The sequence below is a fragment of the Mastomys coucha genome, unplaced genomic scaffold (genome assembly GCF_008632895.1).
Source record: "Mastomys coucha isolate ucsf_1 unplaced genomic scaffold, UCSF_Mcou_1 pScaffold9, whole genome shotgun sequence".
Classification (NCBI taxonomy): Eukaryota; Metazoa; Chordata; class Mammalia; order Rodentia; family Muridae; genus Mastomys; species Mastomys coucha.
In genome coordinates, this window is record NW_022196915.1 from 81,668,459 (window position 1) to 81,688,578 (window position 20,120).

Below are 20,120 nucleotides of genomic sequence, written 5' to 3' on the forward strand. Positions count from 1 at the left end.
GAATAAAAAAAAAAAAAGAAAAGAAAAGAAAGCTATGGGGGTTCATCTGACACCAGCCACCTCCACCATGCCGCCCAAATCGACCCCAACGAGATTAAAGTTTTGTACTTGAGTTGCACCGAAGGCGAGGTCGGTGCCATATGTGCCTTGGGTCTGTCTCCAAATAAAGTTGGTGATGGCATTGCCAAGGCTACCTGTGACTGGGAAGGTCTCAGAATTACAGTGAAACTGACCATCCAGAACAGACAGGCCCAGATTGAGGTGGTGCCCTCTGCCTCTTCCCTGGTCATCAAAGCCCTCAAAGAGCCACCAAGAGACAAGAGGAAGCAGAAGAACATTAAACACAATGAAAACATCACTTTCGATGAGATTGTCAACATTGCCCGGCAGATGAGACACCAGTCTTTGACCAGAGAACTTTCTGGATCTCTCAAGGAGGTACTGGGTACTGCACATTCTGTGGGCTGCAATGTGGATGGCTGCCACTCTCATGACATCATAGATGATATCAACAGTAGTACAATTGAGTGCCCAGCTAGTTAAGAAACAACAAGAAAATATTTCAATAAAAAACTATCTGATAAAAAACAAACAAACAGAAAGCTATGAATCCTAAGGATTCGAGTTTCTTATGTTAAAATCATCAATTTAATATTAAGATGTAGTTAAAATACATATTGTACATATCTTATTGTTCATAAATTCCCAACAATTTAAATTTCATTAATAGTTAATCAAGGTTCTGATTCTAAAAATTCAAGTTATACATTATATATTACTGTGGTTAATTTAAGATATCATCTCTCCATTGGAAGTTCTACTGCACTCAAACTCAGTTTTTTGTTCACATTTGCTTTAATTTATTCATACTATTAACACTTTCTAGCCATTGATGCAAATTGTGTCATGGGTACTTAATAGTCTCATAAAAGTGCAGTATATATGTGTTATAAAACATGAGAGTATGTAATATTCATTCATTCAAAATTATTAAAGCTATTTTGTCAAAGCTCACCTCTTCCTAAACTTGTGCTGCCAAAAAAGTGATATTCTATAGGTAAAGTATAACATATGACTATTTGCCATTGTTGAGATTTAATACATGTACATGAAAAAATACCAAACTTAGGTGTAATGTCATAGGGTTTTAAATTTATAATGTCTTCAACCTCTGTTATAGGAAAAGTTTAAATGGCTTCCAAGATTGAAATCAAGATTGAACTTCTAATTCCTTTGCTAAGAAGCATCACTTTTCCTCTGTGCCTTAGAGATGGAGCTTCTCCCTTCTGTGACTGGAAACACAAAAGGAATTATGGGACAAAGCTGTAGCCTTTCAGAGGTCACAGGTGCCAACTCTTGGTGATTCTCTTGGCATCTCTTTCATTCCTTATAATGAGCCCAATCTATGTTTAAAACATTACTTTAATATTGTTACCACTAAGATATTGCTGTCAAGATTCTAACCTTTTCACATTTTGAATTTTTTTTTCCCATGAGCTTGGGACTGTTTGTCATCCCTGAATTGGAATACTGGGATCAAAGATCAGTTTTACTAAACTCTTGCACATTGCCTTAGAATTTTACCTTAAATAGAAATTCAAGATATTTCCACACCTTGTCCTTTCGATGACATTCTGGGCTCAGAGGAGGTCAGATATGCTCATGTTGTTCTTCAAGTCAGGACTTGAATTAAAAATTGCATTTCATCCTTCCTGTAACCTTGCATTTTATTAAGAAAACTATACAACCTTTAAATATCTAACTCTTGAATGATTTATTTCTGCTTCTCCTCAGAAACTATAGTTTCATACACTGCCTTGATCTGATTTGTGAAGCAGCATATACCTCAGTTACTGATTGCTGACTTTGGTATTGGTTAAGTTCTTGGTGTTTCTGAGTTTTACAATCTGCTTTGATGATTATGGCAGATTTACTCCAGAGATTTGTTCAATTCTTAGATCTCATCATTGTTTTTCATTTGAAAAGTGACCACAAGTAGATGTGCATTTGATATGAAAAAGGCTTTAAAACAAACTGTCCAATGACTTCCTTGGTCTGCCTGAAGAGTTCATATTCATGTTATTTTTTTTATTAGATAAGTTCTTTATTTACATTTCAAATGTTCTACCCTTTCCTGGTTTCCTTTCTCCTCTGGAAAAAAAATACCCTATTCCCTCCTCCTTCCCCCTGCATACCAACCCATCCTCTCCCACTTCCTAGCTCTGGCGTTCCTCTACACTGGGGCATAGAACCTTCACAGGACCAAGGGTCTCTCCTCCCATTGATGAACTACTAGGCCATCCTCTGCTACATATGAAGCTAGAGCCCTGAGTCCCACCATGTGTGCTCTTTGGTTGGTGGTTTAGACCCTGGGAGCTCTGGAAGTACTGGTTAGATGATATTGTTGTTCCTCCTAAGGGGCTGCAAACCCCTTCAGGTCCTTGGGGCCTTTCTCTGGCTTCTTCAATGTGGACTCTGTGCTCAGTCCAATAGATGGCTATGAGCCTCTACTTCTGTATTAGTCAGATACTGGCAGAGCCTTTCAAGAGACAGCTATATCAGCCTCCTGTCAGCCAGCACTTGCTGGCATCCACAATAGTGTCTGGGTTTGGTGATTGTATATGGGAAGGATCCCTAGGTGGGGCAGTCTCTGGATTGTCCTTCCTTCAGTCTCTGCTCCACACTTTGTATCTACACTTTGGTCATTATTCTTCTAGAGTTTCCTATGGTTTATGAATTGTATCTTTGGTATTCTGAGCTTCTGCGCTAATATCCACTAATCACTGAGTACATACCATGTATATGATTAGGTTACCTCATGTGGGGCAGTGGTCTGTTCAGGCAACTTAGGCTCAGTCGAGTAATTGGCCTTGAGCCCTGGAGCCTCAGTGGGCAGTTTCTGACTGCAGAGGGCAGAAGGAGCTAGGCTATAACTCCTGAGTCTTTGGCTCCTGTTTTGGTTACAACCCCTCACTGCTACCCCAGCAGGTGATGTGTGTTCTATCAGGCAGACAATGCACCAAGCTCCCAGCATTCTAGCTGGACCCTACCCCTGAGTCACCTGACCACAGCCAGGCATGTCTTGCCCCAAAGACAGATAGCCACGTCCCATACAATATAAGGAGCACTTTGCCCCCTCCTCTCTTTTGTCCTCTTCCTCTCTTCTCTTGCTCTTTGTCTCCTCTCTTGCTTCTTTTCTTCCTCTCTTGCTCTTTGTTCTTCTCTTGCCTTCTTCTCTTTCCTGTTCTTTATTCTTTTCTCTTGCCTTCTTGCTCTCTTGATTTCTTTTCTTTCCTTTTTCTTTCTCTCTTTCTCCTTCTCTTCTCCTCTCCTTCCTCTCATTTCCTTCTCTGTACTTGACTGGCCTATTTTCTCTTTCCTATTATAAAATATCTCATTTATACATTGCCTCCTTATTAATTAGCATACACCATGCCACAAGCCTCAGCAGCAGGGAGAAAGAGAGTTCCAGGTCACAGCAGGGTGACGTTCCTGGTACACGTCACTCAGGATGATATCCTCCAGATCCATCCATTTCCCTAAGAATTTCATAAATTCATTGTTTTTAATACCTTAGTAGTACTCCATTGTGTAAATGTACCACATTTTCTGTATCCATTCCTCTGTTGAGGGACAACTGGCATCTTTCCAGCTTCTGGCTATTATAAATAAGACTGTTATGAACATAGTGGAGCATGTGTCCTTATTACATGGTGGAGCATCTTCTGAGTATATGTCCAAAAGTGGTATTGTTGGGTCCTCCAGTAGTACTATATCTAATTTTCTGAGGAACCGCCAAACTAATTTCCAAAGTGGTTGGTTGTACCAGCTTGCAATCCCACCAGCAATAAAGGAGTTTTCCTCTTTCTCCACAACTTTGCCAGCATCTGCTGTCACCTGAGTTTTTTGATCCTAGCCATTCTGACTGGTGTGAGGTGAAATCTCAGGGTTGTTTTGATTTGCATTTCCTTGATGACTATCCTCTTCTGTTCCCTCAATTCTTCCCCAACTCATCCACAAGCCTCCCAGAGCTCCATCTAGTGTTTTGCTATGAGTCTCTGCCTCTGTTTCCATATCCTGCTGGGTGGATCCTCTCAGAAAACATTTCTGCTAAGATCCTGTTTACAAGCATAACAGAGTACCATTTAATTGTGTCAGTGATTAGTTCTGCAATGGAATGGATCTCAATTTGGGCCAACCATGGATTGTATATTCCCTCAATCTCTGCTCTGTCTTGGTTCCTGCATGTTTTGTAGGCAGGACATTCTGAGTCTAAGGGTTTGTGGGTGAATGACTGTACTTATCCCTCCACTGTGAGTCCTGTCTGGCTACAAGAAGTGGCCTCTTCAGACTCCATATCCCCCAGTGCTGAATCACCCACTTTGATTCCCTGGAGACTCTACACCCATCTAAGGTCTCTGTCAATTCTTGAGATGTCACTCCAACTCCAATTTCATTTCTCTCTCTGCTGCTCTCCCTAAACGCAATCCCTACCACCCCTCCATTCCCCTCTACATCCACTTTCACATCCAGTTCCCTCATTCCATTCACCTCTAATATCTATTTCATTTCCACTTCTGAGACACATTCAAACATCATCTCTTGGGCCCTCCTTGTTATTTGTTTTGAATCTGTGGATATTTGTGTTGTTATTTTATATTTTATGGCTAATATCCACTTACAAGTGAGAACTTTTTGGTCTGGGAATCCTCACTCAGGCTGATTTTTTTCTAGTTCCATCCATTTGCCTGCAAAATTCATGATGTAATTGTTTTTAATTTTAACCTGTACTTTTTTCCACTTTGATTGGGTTTTTTCTTTATTTACATTTCAAATGTTATCTCCTTTCCAGGTCTCTCCTCCAGAAACCCCTTATCCCATCCCCTCTTCTCCTGCAACTATGAGTATGCTCCTTTACCCACACACCTACACCAGCCTTCCTGCCCTGGCATTCCCCTACACTGGGGCATCAAACACCCTCAAGCCGAAACATTATCAGTGGGCCATTTCTCCACTGATGTTCAACAAGGCTATCCTCTACCACCTGGATGGCCTGAGTCATGAGCCCCTCCATGTTTAGTCTTTGGTAGGTAGTCCAGTCCCTGGAAGCTTCAGGGGGTCGGCCTGGTTGAGACCTTTGCTCCTCCCATAGGGATACAAACCCCCTTAGCTCTTTCAGTCCTTTCTCCAACACCTCTAACAGGGACCCCATGCTCAGAATTGTTGGCTTCGAGCATTGGCCTCTGTATATGTCAGGCTCTGACAGAGCTTCTTAGGAGACAGATATCTCAGACTTCTCTCAGCAAGTACTTCGTAGCATCAACAATAGTGTCCAGATTTAGCGACTGTATATGGGATGAATCCCCAGGTAGGACAGTCTCTGGATGGCCTTTCCTTCCGTCTCTGCTCCACACTTCGTCTCCATATTTCCTCCTATGAGTCTTTTGCTTCCCCTTCTAGTAAGCACTGAAGCATCCACGTTTTGGCCTACCTTCTTGTTGAGCTTGATATGGTCTGTAAATTGTATCGTGGGTATTCTTTTTTTATACTATTTTTTATACTTTTTTATACTTTTGGACTAATATCAGTGAATGCATACTATGTGTGTTCTTTTGTGATTGGGTACCTCACTGAGGATGCTATTTAAACATTCCATACATTTGTGTGGGAATTTCATGAAGTCATTGTTTTTAATAATGTTTTTTAGCTGGGTAGTATTCCATTGTGTAAATGTACCTACCATATTTTTTTTGTATCCATTCCTCTGTTGAGGGATATCTGGGTTGTTTTCAGCTTCTGGATTCTCTAAAAAAGGTTGCTATGAATATAATGGGGAATGTGTCCTTATTACATGTTAGAGCATCTTCTGGGTATATGCCCAGGAGTGGTATAGCAGGGAATCACCATCTCTGACCTGAAGCTGTACTACAGAGCAATAGTGATAAAAATTGCATGGTATTGACACAGTGACAGGCAGGTGGATCAATGGAATAGAATTGAATACTCAGAAATGAACCCCCATACCTATGGTCACTTGGTCTTTCTCAAAGGAGCTAAAACAATCCAGTGAGAAAAGGATAGCATTTTCAACAGGATCTTCACATAAAACCAGATACACTGACACTAATAGAAGAGAAATGTGGGTAAGAGCCTTGAACACATGGACATATGGGAAATTTTCCAGAACAGAACACCAATGGCTTATACTCAACAATAGACAAATGAGACCTCAGAAAATTGTTAAGCTTCTGTAAGGCAAAGGAGACTGTCAATAGAATAAAATGGCAGCCAACAGACTGGGAAAAGATCTTTACCAACCTTACAATCAAACAGCAGGCTAATATCCAATATGTAAAAAGAACTCAAGAAGTTAGACTCCAGTGAACCAAATTACCCTATTAAAAATGGGGTAAAGACAGCCAGTCCCACAATACCCAGAGGAATCTCCACTCCTAGGCACTCTGTTATGCCCAGGATCAGAGGTGAGGAGGACCCAACATCTGTGTCTATGCTGGGATTAACTGGGACCAGCGGGAAGAGGCACACAGGAACTCCTACCTACTCGCCCAGTGATTGGTCCATGTATTCATTGGGGGAAGGCTCACAAGAAATTGCTTGGGTATATGACTCACACCTCATTGAAGACAACCCCTCCTAGGAAAGCTGAATTAACATCAAAATACAGGCATCACCAGGGCCATCCACAACAGTACTACCTGAATAGTGTTCTATTGTGTAAATATACCACTATCTTCAGTTGACAGACATCTTGGTTGTTTCCAGTTTTAGGCTATTACACATAAAGCTTATATGAGCATGGAATATATTTTGGGTATTGTGATGGTTTGTACATTAGCCCAGGGAATGGTACTAATAGAAGTTATGGCTCTGTTGGAATGGGTGTGTCACTGTGGGTGTGGGCTTTAAGACTTTCATCCTCACTACCTGGGAGTCAGTATTCTGATAATAGCCTTCAGATGAAGATGTAGAACTCTCAGCTCCTCCTGCACTATGTCTGCCTGGATGCTGCCTTGCACTTCCCTTGATGAAAACCTACTGCACCTCTGAACCTGTAAGCTTTAATTAAATGTTGCCCTTTATAAAACTTGCATTAGTCATGGTGTCTGTGCACAGCAGTAAAACCCTAAGACAAGTATATGCCCAGGAGTGATATAACTGGGTCATAAGGTAGAATTATTCTAAATTTTCTGAGATGCTGCCAAATTTATTACCAGCATGCTTGTACAAATTTGCACTTCCACCAGCAATGGAGGAGTATTTCCTTTGGTCCACATCCTCCCCAGCACGTTTTGTTCATTGATATTTTGATATTAGCCAACCTGCTGGGTACTAGGAAGAATCTCAAAGTTGTTTTTGTTTGCATTGCCTAGTGACTATGGATGGTGAACATTTCTTTAAATGTTTATCTGCCATTAGAAATTCCTCTATTGAGAATTTTCTGTTTACCTCTGTACACAATTTTTAATTGGGTTATTCGGGTTGCTGGTGTCTTGCTTCTTGAGCTTTTCTTTTTTTTTTTAATATATTTTGGATATGAGGACTCTGTCATATGTTGGGTTAGAGAATATCTTTTTCCAGTCAGTAGGCTGTCCCTTTGTCCTAATGCTGGTGTTCTTTCCCTTATGGAAGCTTTTTCAGTTTTATAAGGTCCCATTTGCTGATTGGTGATCTTAGTGCCTGGACTAAAGGTGTTTTGTTCAGGAAGTTGTATCCTGTACCAATGAGGTGAAGTATATTTCCTAATGTCTGTTTTATTAGATTTACTTTATCAGGTCTTACATTGAAGTCTTTGATCCACTTTGATTTCTGCAGTGTAAGAAACCACTTTGTTTTCTTCAGTGTAAGAAAGATGAATCTATTTTCATTGTCTACCTGCAGACATCCAGTTAGACCAGCATAATTTGTTGAAGATGCTCTCCCTTTTCTATTGTATGGTTTTGGTTTCTTTGTCAAAATTGTATGTTCATAGATGTGTGAGTTTATTTCTGGGTCTTTGATTTGATTCCATAATCAACCTATTTGTTTCTATTATAATACCATCCAGTCTTTCTTACTATTGTTCTATATACAGCTTGAAATCAGAGATGGTCATTCCCCAGAAATTCTTTTGTTGTATAGGAATTTTTTAGCTATTGTGTGGTTTTGGTTTTCCATTTGAAGTTGAGAGTTTTTCTATGATCTGTAAAGAACTGTGTTGGAATTTTTGCCAGGAGCCAGCACCTATAGGGTAGTGTTTCTTCTTCCTTTCATTTTTTCTTTTTGTAATTTTTATTAGATATTTTCTTTATTTACATTTCAAGTGTTCTCCCCTTTTCTGGTTTCCCTTCTGAAAAAAACCCTATTCCCTCTCCAATCCCCCTGCTCAACAATCCACCCTCTCCCACTTCCTGGCCCTGGCATTCACCTACACTGAGGCATAGAGCCTTCACAGGACCAAGGGCTTCTCCTCCCATAGATGACCTACTAGGCCATCCTCTGCTACAAATGCAGTGCGAGCCATGAGTCCCACCATATGTACTCTTTGCTTGGTGGTTTATTCCCTGGGAGCTCTGAGGGTACTAGTTAGTTCATATTGTTGTTTCTCCTATGGGGCTGCAATCCCCTTCAGCTCCTTGAGTACTTTCTCTAGCTCCTTCATTGGAGACCTTGTGCTCCCTTCAATGGATGGCTGTGAGCCTCTACTTCTGTATTGGTTGTGCACTGGCAGAGCCTCTCAGGAGACAGCTATATCAGCTCCTGTCAGCCAGCACTTCTTGGCATTCACAATAGTGTCTGGGTTACTCAGCTATTAAAAAGAATGAATTTATGAAATTTTTAGAGAAATGGATGGATCTGGATATCATCTTAAGTGAGGTGACTCAATCACAAAAGAACACACATGGTATGCACTCACTGATAAGTGGATATTAGCCCAGAAGCTCGAAATACCCAAGATACAATCCACCAACCACAAGAAACTCAAGAAGAAAGAAAACCAAAGTGTTGACACTTAGATCCTTCTTAGAAGGGGGAACAAGATACCCATGGAAGGAGTTGCAGAGAAAGTGTGGAGCAGAGACTAAAGGAAGGACAATCCAGAGACTGCCCAATTAGGGATCCTTCCCATGAACAATCACCAAACCCAGACACTATTGTGTTTCTTCTTTTTTGCAGGTTCTTCTTGAAGCAGCTGATGGGAAGAGTGTAGGCAGAGTGTTAAGAATTTATTTTACAGAGATTCTGGGGGTAAGACTTTGTCTTATGAGAAATTTAGGATTGCTGTATAATAAAAAGTTTTCTTATCTAAGTCTAAGTTACTATGCTATTGTAGCTGACCTGCCTTCTGTGATCCTCTCAGGCCAGAAACTGTAGTTTCTGGCATTTAGCACATCATCCTAAAAACCGCAGGAGATTAAGTAAAGGATTAATTGCTAGAGCCTTTTCCCTATTGTCCAGATGCCTTCTGCTTGTTGATCTAGGGGAATGTTTGGAGCAATAAACTTTTATTGAACCAGGAGAAGAGGATAACACTTGCAGAAGGAAAAAACTTTTACATAAGCAAATATGCATAATTCATATACAGATTCATTCATGCTCATTTATATATTTTCATTCAAACCCAGTTGGGCTCCGGTTGCATGCATTCTCACAATTACATACTTACACACACACATGCATACATTCTCATAATTATATACTTATACACGCATACATACTTACATATACATATGGAGAAAAAGACCAAGCACCAGTGGGTGCAGAAAGAACTCACTCATTCTGCATGAAAAATGCACTCCAATCTTTATTACATAGAGAAAGAAAAGGTGTCTACCTCTTAACGCTAAATGAATCAAACCCATATTTCTAAGAAAAATTCTTTGTTTCTTTTAATAAGACTAAACCTGCCTTGTCCTTTCTGTGGGACCTGTTCTGTCCCATAGTAAGGAGAAGCCTGCCTGTTCCTTCTGCTCTCTACATCTTCTTTTTTTCCTCTTTCCCTCTGCAGTCTACACATTGGTCTCTTTGTATTTTATGTTACCTATAGTTTCTAAGTCATTCCACTCTGCATTCTCCTTCTCATCTACAAGGTGTTCTGTCTAAAAACTTCTCCTCAGCTCAGTTCCTTTCTCAGCTCCATTCCTCTCACCTCAGTGCCCCAGTTCTGACTCCTCTCTTTGTTGTCATCTCTGAAAAAAAGTCTTTCAGAATATATGATCATATGTTTAAAAGTTCATCAGAAAATTCACACAAAAAATAAAATCATAAACTGAAATAGAAGTTTACAAGAGAGAATGTTGGCATGCATATCCAGTAGGAGTAATTATCTGGCTAAACATCCATCACCCATCTCAGCTCTACAGGTTCACAGAAGGTTTAAAGCCGTAACTAAGTTATTCGTGAAGTTTTGCACAGATAAACCCAGTCAATATTTTCTCTTCTGTCCTAGAACCTATAATAAATTGTTAGTTCCCTTTTTATGACCTTTAGTTAATTGTTTTACAACCCCTTGGAATGTGCTCTGAGTAGGAGAAAGTCTGGTTACCATCTAAGAGAAACTAACTGGTGACACTTGGGAGACTAGCAGAGTTCTCATTGCAGTTTTGTCTGTCAGAAAAGGACCTAATAGCAGTGCCATTATAAAAGAGTTTAATAATCATAGATATAATTTTAGGAATTCTTATAGGATCATCATTAATACTTAAGCCATCTCTTTGTCTATATACCATCACTACACGACAGTACATCTTTGTGAATCAGCAGAGATCTGCTCCAACGGGTGTGCTACTACTAGTGATTGTTAAATATGTTTAATAATAAAAGGAAAGCATATTAACAGCAGGAATCTTTCCTAAAGTGAAGTACAACCTTGCTTAATAAGTGTGTATCTGTCGCAGATTATATAATAATCCGAAACAGGCCATTTCAGGATGATCACCTGCTACGTATTAGTTTGTTCCGTTATGGCTCCTGACAAATTTTGATGAGAATTCCATTGAATCTGTAGATTGTTTTTGGTATGATGGCTATTTTCAATATGTTAATCCCACTGATCCATTAGCACGGGAGATCCTTCCATTTTCTAATATCATCTTCAGTTTCTTTCTTCAGAGACTTGAAGTTCTTGTCATGCAGGTCTTTCACTTCCTTGGTTAGAGTTACATCAAGACATTTTATATTATATGTGGCTATTGTGAAGGGCGTATTATCCATAAGTTCTTTTGCACCCCATGTTTCATTTGTATAAAGGGAGGTTACTGGTAAAAACCAGTATTTATTTAGTATCAGGAAGAAACATATGCTGGCATCACTCTTGATTTTTGTGTTGGAGGATGATTGTTTTAAGCCTTTGAAATATACAGACTTGGCTCTGGGAAATCCCCCTAATAAAAATATTGCTTAAGCTATAAGACAAGGTAGAAATATCAGAAAAAGCAGTGGGTTATTATTAAAAGTTATAATCCAAATACAGTGGAAATTCCCTGGAATCGATACGGCTGTCCCTAATTAGGACTCCTAGTATGGGGGATAGAAAGTTTGAACTGGACATCATTTGTAAGCAGGCAAGTCTTCTAGTGTCACAATTCCAGAAACAACACCATCAACAACCTTTGACCTCAATTTCTTCTGCCTGCAGTATTTGTTGGGGCTATGGTGGCATAGCTTTTGGGACAAGTTCATCAGCTACTGGTCTATTCTGAATTCTCAGCTACAGGGGGAGTCAATGACCAACACTGTCTATTCAGAAACTAGAGTCTGTATGGTCCAGAGACCTAGGATATAACTAAACATGATTGGACAAAAGTCAGTTAAATGATTTCTAATGATATTCTTACTCTACCAATAGATTGGTGCCTAGCCCAATCATCATCCAAAAGGTTTCATCCAGCAAACAGATGGAAGTAGATTCAGAGACCAACAGCCAAGCATTCAAGACAAGAGGGACACAGAATTAACTAACCAGGGATCTTGGGGACTCAAGGAGACTGAAGCAACAATCATTGAGTATGCTTGTGTCTTGCATATTTCTGTTATGTTTGTATAGTTTGGTGTTCCTGTGAGACTCCTAACAATGGGAATGAGAGATGTTTCTGCTTCTTTTGCCTGCTCTTGGGATATTTTCCTTCTATTAGGTTGCCTTTTCAAGCCTTTATATGAAAGTTCATGCATCTTACATTAAATTTATGTCATCTTATGTTACTATTCCTGGGAGACCTGCACTTTTCTGAATGGAAATAGAGGAAGAGTGGGTCTAAGAGAGAGAAGAGATGAAGAGGGATGGAAAAACCTGCAGGAGTAAAGAAAGGTGGGATTAATGAAGTGATTATCCTATGAGAAAATAATAAAAAATCTTTCTCACTTCTGAGGATTCATAATTATGACTTGGCAAGTAAAAATAATGCATATTTTAAAACATCTGAAATTTCTATTGAAGTAGAACTGACAAGCACAAGAAATATATAAGCTTTTTTCTGATTTAACATCCATTGACATGAAAATATTCAAACAATAATACTATATAAAATTTATGCAATTGTCTCAGATAAATATTTTAACCCTTTATGCTTTTGAAACTGTGTATGCATTGTTCAAATATTTAATACAAAATGTACTTTACCTGCTAATGTCAGATAAATTACTGGATAAAATTCATTTATAAATCATGTAACAAAATATCCCAGGTGGCTAAATAGTAGCATACTCCATTTTTTTTATTAGAAAAGCATATATTCTTAAATGAGTTGATTGGTTTTTAAAACACGCACTTTCATGTATAATTCATATACTAATCACATACAAAGTATAAATCAAAGTAATGGATTTGTTTTTGTAACTATTGATATTTAACACATTTAGCTCATACTAAAGCCAATATTCTATTTTTTCACTGTGGTTGAACAGAGTTCCACAACAGTAATTGCAACATCTATTTGTTGTCTAAGGGAAGTCATTGGAAATGACACTTCTTAGAAGTATTAGATTGAAAGTGAAATTCTCTTACTAATCTTTATTAAAGTCATATGTTTGTGTCAACTCACAAAGAAATTCTATTATTACCTATTTAATCACAAAATAGTATACCCTTTTTTTCACTATAGCAAAATGTTTAAGAGACAGTAACTTTTTTCTTGAATTACGCTGCTTCTTTATGCTAGCATTAAAAGTAACCATCCTGTACGTCCTGGCTGGAAAAAGAGAATTTTGATGCAAGACGTTTTTATCTTCCCTACTAGGACATCTTGCAGAAAATTGTAAGACTCCACTTAACTGTATTTAATCATTTTAACTTAATGAAACTGAATTTTATCCCTTTTCGTACCTGTAATTTTTTTTTTCTAGAATGTGATAGGATTGTATGGTCAAATGAAATTTATATTCTCATTTTCCTTATCTCATGAACACAAAAATATTTCTTTATGAAAGCCAATATGTATAAACATTATACACACAAACACACACATACACACAAATATGTACTATACAAATGAGGTTAAAAAGTATGTGTAGTATATCTGTATGGATAATGATACTGATTATTTTGAAGTTAGAAAAATCAGTATTATTTAGTAAGTATATATTACCAAAAAATTTTCAGACTATGGTTTGTATAGTTCCTGAAGAAACATAAGCATATTTAATTTTTATGTTTTACTTAAGAAAAGGATTTAAACTATTTTCTGATTTAGATTAATTTACTACATACAAACAACCAAATTTAAACCTCACTCCATATACTATACACTTATATTCAATTTAATTTTTAAATCACAGCAGAAATAAGTATAATTGCAAGAAATTGTTAAAATAAAAGTCATGATATCAAATTTAAAAATCATGAAGTTATATCATAAAATGTATTTTGATCATATTTCCACACCTCTCTTTCAAAATATACTTCCTCCTTTAATACCTACTTGTGTTATAATTTCTTGAATTTGTGACACTCCACTGGTGTATAAGAAATATGAGAAAACCCTTAAACAAACCCAATATCCATCTCCAAGACATTGCCAATAGCTCCTCAGCAAGCTGAAGAACCACTATGTCAATGTCTCTGCATACCGGGATTTTATCTGGGTTGAGTTTATAAAGGTTTTGTTTATACAATCAAAATTCTGTGAGGTCCTATGTACAACTGTTTTGTTTTATCTGGAACATATTGTTTCTGTGTAGCCATCCACCACTTTACAGTAGATGGCAGTTAACTTGAGTACCCATTACTGGTCACTGTGCTGAGAAAAGAAGATGACAAAGTGCTCAGACAGAAATAGGACAGCTATGTCACATCCTTCCTCCAAGGTATATGGGTCGTTCTACATGGAGTGGCATGATTTTTTTATTAGATATTTTATTTACATGTCATATGATTTCTCCTTTCCCAGTTTCCCCTCCAAAAAACAAACAAATAAACAAACAAATAAAACCAACAAGAACAAACCCCTGTTGCCCCCCCTTCCCATGCTTGCCACCCTACCCTCTCCCATTTATTGGCCCTGGAATTCCCCTACACTGGGGCACATGACCTTCACAGGGCCAAGGGCCTCTCCTCACATTGATGATCAACTTTGCAATCATCTACTATATACATGCTGCCAGAATAATCAGTCCCACCATGTATAGTCCTTGCTTATTAGACCAGAAGTTCGGAATACAGAAAGAACAACCCACAAACCACAAGAAACTCAAGAAGGAAGACCAAAATCTGGACATTTCATTCCTTCTTAAAAAGGGGAACAAAATACCCACGGAAGGAGTTGCAGAGACTAACTATGGAGCAGAGACTGAGGAAGGACAAAAACCAGCCTAATATACCTATCTCCTGAGAGGCTCTGACAGTACCCGACTAACACAGATGTAGAGGCTCATAGCCATCCATTGAACTGAGTACAGGGTCCCCAATGAAGGAGTTAGAGAAAGGACCTGAAGCAGCTGAAGGGTTTGCAGCCCTTTAGGATGAACAACAATATGAACTAACTAGTACCCTCAGAGCTCCCAGGGAATGGTATGATTTTAAGAGACAAAATTGCAAAATGGTTTTAAAAATCATAAACTAGAAACTGATAAAATGCTACACTTTCAGAAAAAGTAATTGAAATAAGGAGCAATAACATTCATAAAAGTTTAATGATTCTAATTCTCAACTTTATGAAAAACTAATTCACTATATGCCATTAATTTGGCCATCAGAAAAATGAAGAATCCTTATTGTAATATATATAATACATTGAAAATATTTAATGCAAAGGCATTAAATATGAACATTGATATGATAAAATGGATCCTTGATATATAGTAGGAAGCTGTAGTAGATAGAAATGAAGGTATCTATGAAAAAATATGATTCCAAGTTCACAAATTGGTACTGCACAGAGCTAAAATAAACAGATGTTTTTACAGAATTCCCTCCCATGTAGGAGAGGAAACAGAAAGAATGTCAGATTAAGAGATCATGAAGAATAGTAGAAAAACAATATCTTCTAACCAGATGTGACGTAAGTACCTATAAATTCATAGCATGCACAGGGTCTGTATAAGCCTGCATTTGATGGACTCTGAGAACTAAGAATTGTACACACACACACTAATCTCTAACCAAGAAGATAGCTCCAATTCCTAACTACTTGCAAATGCAAATTTGATTTTCACTGAGGAAGTGTCACTGGGGAAATGAAGCTCTATTAAGGGTAGGCTTCATGCCTTATGGATGATGGCTAACACAAAACAGAAGATGCCCATTGGAAATATTAGAGTTTCCTTTTCTTATAATGTTCCAGAGCCCTTTAACAAAACAAAAGAAAACAAAAACTTCAAGTCTTTTGCCAATGTTATGGCTTCCAGTTTTGTGTTTTTATGGAATTCATGTATATGCAACACCCTTTGAGAGACAGAAAAGGTGTATGCCTAAGGCAGAGGAAGGGAGGAGGAACTGGGAAGAGTTAGGAAAGCAAAAACCAAACTCAGAATATATTTTATGACAAAAAAACATATTTTAATAAAAGAAAACTCAACAGGGTTTGTATAGCATTCATTTCTCTGTATTGAGAGCTCCATTTTGTGTTGTCCATCTACTGCAGAGCATGAAACCCACCCTAAATAGAGCTTTGTTTTCCAGTGACAGTCCCCCAGAGAGAACTAACTTTAGATGTAAGACTGATGTCAGCACTAACTTAAAGGCTACTGCTTGTGGTCTCTGCTGAACTTTGAGATGCTTTCTTTGTTGTGTCTGTTGTCCAGCTTCTTTCATCACATTCACATATGGTGGTGTCTTATTGCATCTTCCTCACACATTGATTATCTGTTGCATCTCATTCTGCCTCATCCATCTTCTCTGTTCTGGAATGTCTCTAGAAGGCTGTTCTGACTTCCTCTTTTGGCTTTAGAGGCTTCGAATCAGATATAATAATCATGCAAAATTGCTCTCTATTAAAGTTGATTCATTGACTGGTCTGTCACTGCAGCTCCATCTGTGGAGTACTTGTACAGTTATACCCAGATTAATCATTTGTTTGAGTGTCTAAAATGATGGGTGGAAAATTTAAAAAACTGATTATTATAATTTGCCTGTCTTTTAAGATGTTTTGTTTATCATATTTGTGATTAAAAATTTTCTTCTGTGAAGCTGGATGAAATAACTATCACCAAGTTTCATTCATTCAAATGAAATTTTTCAATCCTCTAAATATGTTAAACTCGCTATTAGAGAATATGATTTAAAAACAAAGTAATATGGCTCTACAATCTACATAGATTACATTTAATGAATTAAAGAAACAAGACTATTCTCTTGTAGTTTATAAAATACCATTCTTCATGAACGTATTTATAGTAGTGATATATCCTTCTGTGATACAGAACGTAGTGGTAATATCCTTCTGTGGTACAGTTTTGCCATGAACTCATACTTCTACCTTGGCCACAGTACTAAGATTCAGAGCATTCAAAGCATAGTTCACTATCACCAGCTATAGCACCTTAAGGCCACCTGCTCTATTAAAGCACTTGGAAGTATATTATCTTGATATGTTATTTAGAATGAAACAATACAATATTACTTAAGAAATTATGTATAGAGACATTCCAATTCCCAGGGAAATGTAAGTTCTGCATTGTTAAAACCTCATCTGATTTATTGGAAAGACTGAGCGTCTAGATCAAATAAAACATAAAATGGATTACTGAAAATGAAATAAAGAAATTTTCTATTTTTCATGGTTCAGTAGCCATGAGATTTAACATTTTTGGAAACCACATGCATTAAGCATGTCAAATAATATTCTAACTTTGTTCAAGCAAGTCCATGACTACACCAAGTTCCCCATAATGTAACAAGAAACTGAGACTAAGGATTAAATAGAAAACAAACAAAAAAAAAACACCCTGAAGACAAAGACAAAAGACAGTATATTAGTCACCATGATTGCTTGTCCAATAGCCTAAAGTGACATTTGGGTTTTAGTTAAAATTTTCTCCAAATAAACGAAGTAATAGTGAGGGTTTGTAGTACTTTATTGGACATTTTACTGCATAACCCTATTTCTAGAATGCTTTAATAATTTAAGGGTCAGGGATTATGTCTTGAAGTCATGATTAGCTAAACTAATTATGGAAATAACTCTGGATATTCTCTGGACACTGGTGAAATCATGAGATCAGTAAATAACTTCATCGGGAAGACTTAGATATCTAGGTTTCATCATTCAGTAAGCATCTATTATTGAATTTATTTAAAATTCCTGATGTGGTTTTGCAATCAACTTCTGATGCAAACCTAAGTGACTTATGGGTGAATCAGCAAAGAATGATAGGTGACTAGTTAAATAATTGTAACAAGCACTAAATCCTAGATGAAGAGAACAAAGACCTTTGCTAAGTAGCTTCTCCAAAAAGTGTTATGTTTCCAAGGGAGAAATAAATGTTCTTCTCACCAAATCTTAGTGAAATGTGTCCTACTATTCTTTACCACTATCCTGTTTATTGACTCAGGTGCTAGCTTCTTTTCTGCCTTAGGGAGTCTAAACAAAAGGTAGAGTGTATGGTTAGAGTGTATCCTGACTAGTCAGGTTAGGTTACGAAAAATAAACAAAACTACAAGATCAAGTGTATTTTAATTTATATTGATAAAATAGAGGGTATAAGTTTGGGTCTTATAGGGATTTTGGTAATAATTGATCTTTTTTGATCTTACTGAGACAGAATACTCAAATGTTTTTGATACCATCAGTCATCAGTATCTGACATCAGTAAGGAAGGAAATAGATAATATTTCTTGTTTGTCATCCGAAGGTATCACAAATAGGATTGATACTCAGGCCCAAGTTATGTAAGGGTTTAAGAGTGTCTCCAAAGCATTGATATTAATAATGCCTCTTGTCTTAGGATTTTGTTGTTGTGAAGAGACACAATGGCCAAATGCAACCTTTATAAAGATAAAGATTTAATTATGGCTAGATTACAGTTTTAAAGGTTTAGTCCATCATCATCATAGTGTTGGAAGCATGGGAACATGCAGGTAAAAATCATGCTGAAGGAGACATGTTGAGGTTGGTTTTGTATATTTTGTTTTCAGATGCTGAGTTCTGTGCCCCAAGAACAAGTTGTAGCAGGACATGGGCATTGTATTGACCAATGTGCTGAAAAGAATGTTTCCCAATAATCTTTATTTGGTGAATAAAAGGCTAGAGCCTGTGACTGGGTATGGGGAATAAGAGTAGCACTTGAGTTTAAATGAGAGGATCTCAGGTAAGGGCCAGGAGAAGAAAGAGAGAAAAAAAGAAAGGAGAAGGTCACCATGAGGTAGGATAGACAATGAGGTTGGTCCATGATTGATCATCTTCTATTGCTAACATTTGGGGTTTCGTCACTGCATGTTTCATTTTTGGGGGACTTTCTGCATGATTCATTTTATGTCTTTTCCTGACAATATAATGTCTGTATCTTTTTAGGAAAAGCCTAAAATTAATCTTATCTGGCCAATGTTTGGAAATCTTTCTTATGCTCTGGAGATCTTTTAGCACAGATAAGTACATGTTTAGATGAAGCTAATACTCTATGAGTATTCTTGGGGTATCTTCTATGAAGCAAACTCAAATAACATGTTAAAGAGAGAAAACTGACACACTCTGGGCAGCCAGAAAAATAGTTACTGACTTAAGATCTATTTTTATTATAGGATTAGAGCTCTCTGAAAATGCAGGTTGAAGATAGGGAGTCATGCAGGATACTCCCCTGGAGGAAGAAGAAAGATAGATTGACTAAAGTAAACTTTTCTTACTGTATGGCATAGATGATAAAACATGTAGTAAAAGAAGTTATGAATTAGTATTTACTATTTATAAGGGAGCAGCTCAGATATTTTCTGTTTGTCTGGAGTACTTTCAAATAGCATCTCTGACAACCTAAAAGCTGGAAGTTATATAATAAATGTGTTCTCTTTGGAGGAGACATTCACTAGATTCTTTAAATTGGAGTTATAGGGCTAATAATAAGAATAGCATCTGTTCTGTTTGTATTTTCTAGTTGTGCCTGAACTTGTAACCCTGTCCATGTAGTAAAAAGTCAAGCATATATTCTGAATCACTTGGATACTCATTACTCTGTCTTTGTTCTGTGAAACTTGTATAAATAAAGAAGCATCCGGATGCTAGTCGGTCAGAGCAGTAGAAACCGCCTGGTTGCTAGGCAGAGCCATAGAAGTAGCCTGATTGCTATGGAGTCAGAGCTGCTAAATTCCCCTGACCATCATCTGACACCTTCCCTCTCCTTGCTGACCTATTATCTCTTCCGTGGGCCACTCTGTCAGCAATGACCCTAAGGATACTAAGAACTTAGCCTGGGGAAAGGCCCCTGACAGGGAAGACCCCCGGGTGCTTTTCAATATAATTTTATAAAGCATGGCCAGCCTGCTTTATGATCTGTTTTAAAGAAGTATGTTGATTTGGATCAAAAGTATGTCAGCTCACCTCAACATCCAGATCAAAAGCCTGTGTCTTCTAGTATCAAGGTTCTGATCAAAGATCTAGATCAAAGATCAAATGTTATATTCCTGCCTCAAACTCCAGATCAGTCTAGTCCTCAGCTTTTAGGTTGCAGTTCATTCCCGATATCGTCAAGTTGACAACTGA

At 37.7% G+C, this 20,120-nt stretch overlaps 1 protein-coding gene and 1 pseudogene across 1 annotated transcript in view; one reads left to right on the forward strand and one right to left on the reverse strand.

The window, feature by feature from the left end:
* Nucleotides 1–20,120, reverse strand: part of Klhl1 (kelch like family member 1) — a 375,629-nt gene that overhangs the window by 132,590 nt on the left and 222,919 nt on the right. The window lies entirely within an intron of this gene.
* On the forward strand, nucleotides 35–543 carry LOC116085132 (annotated as a pseudogene).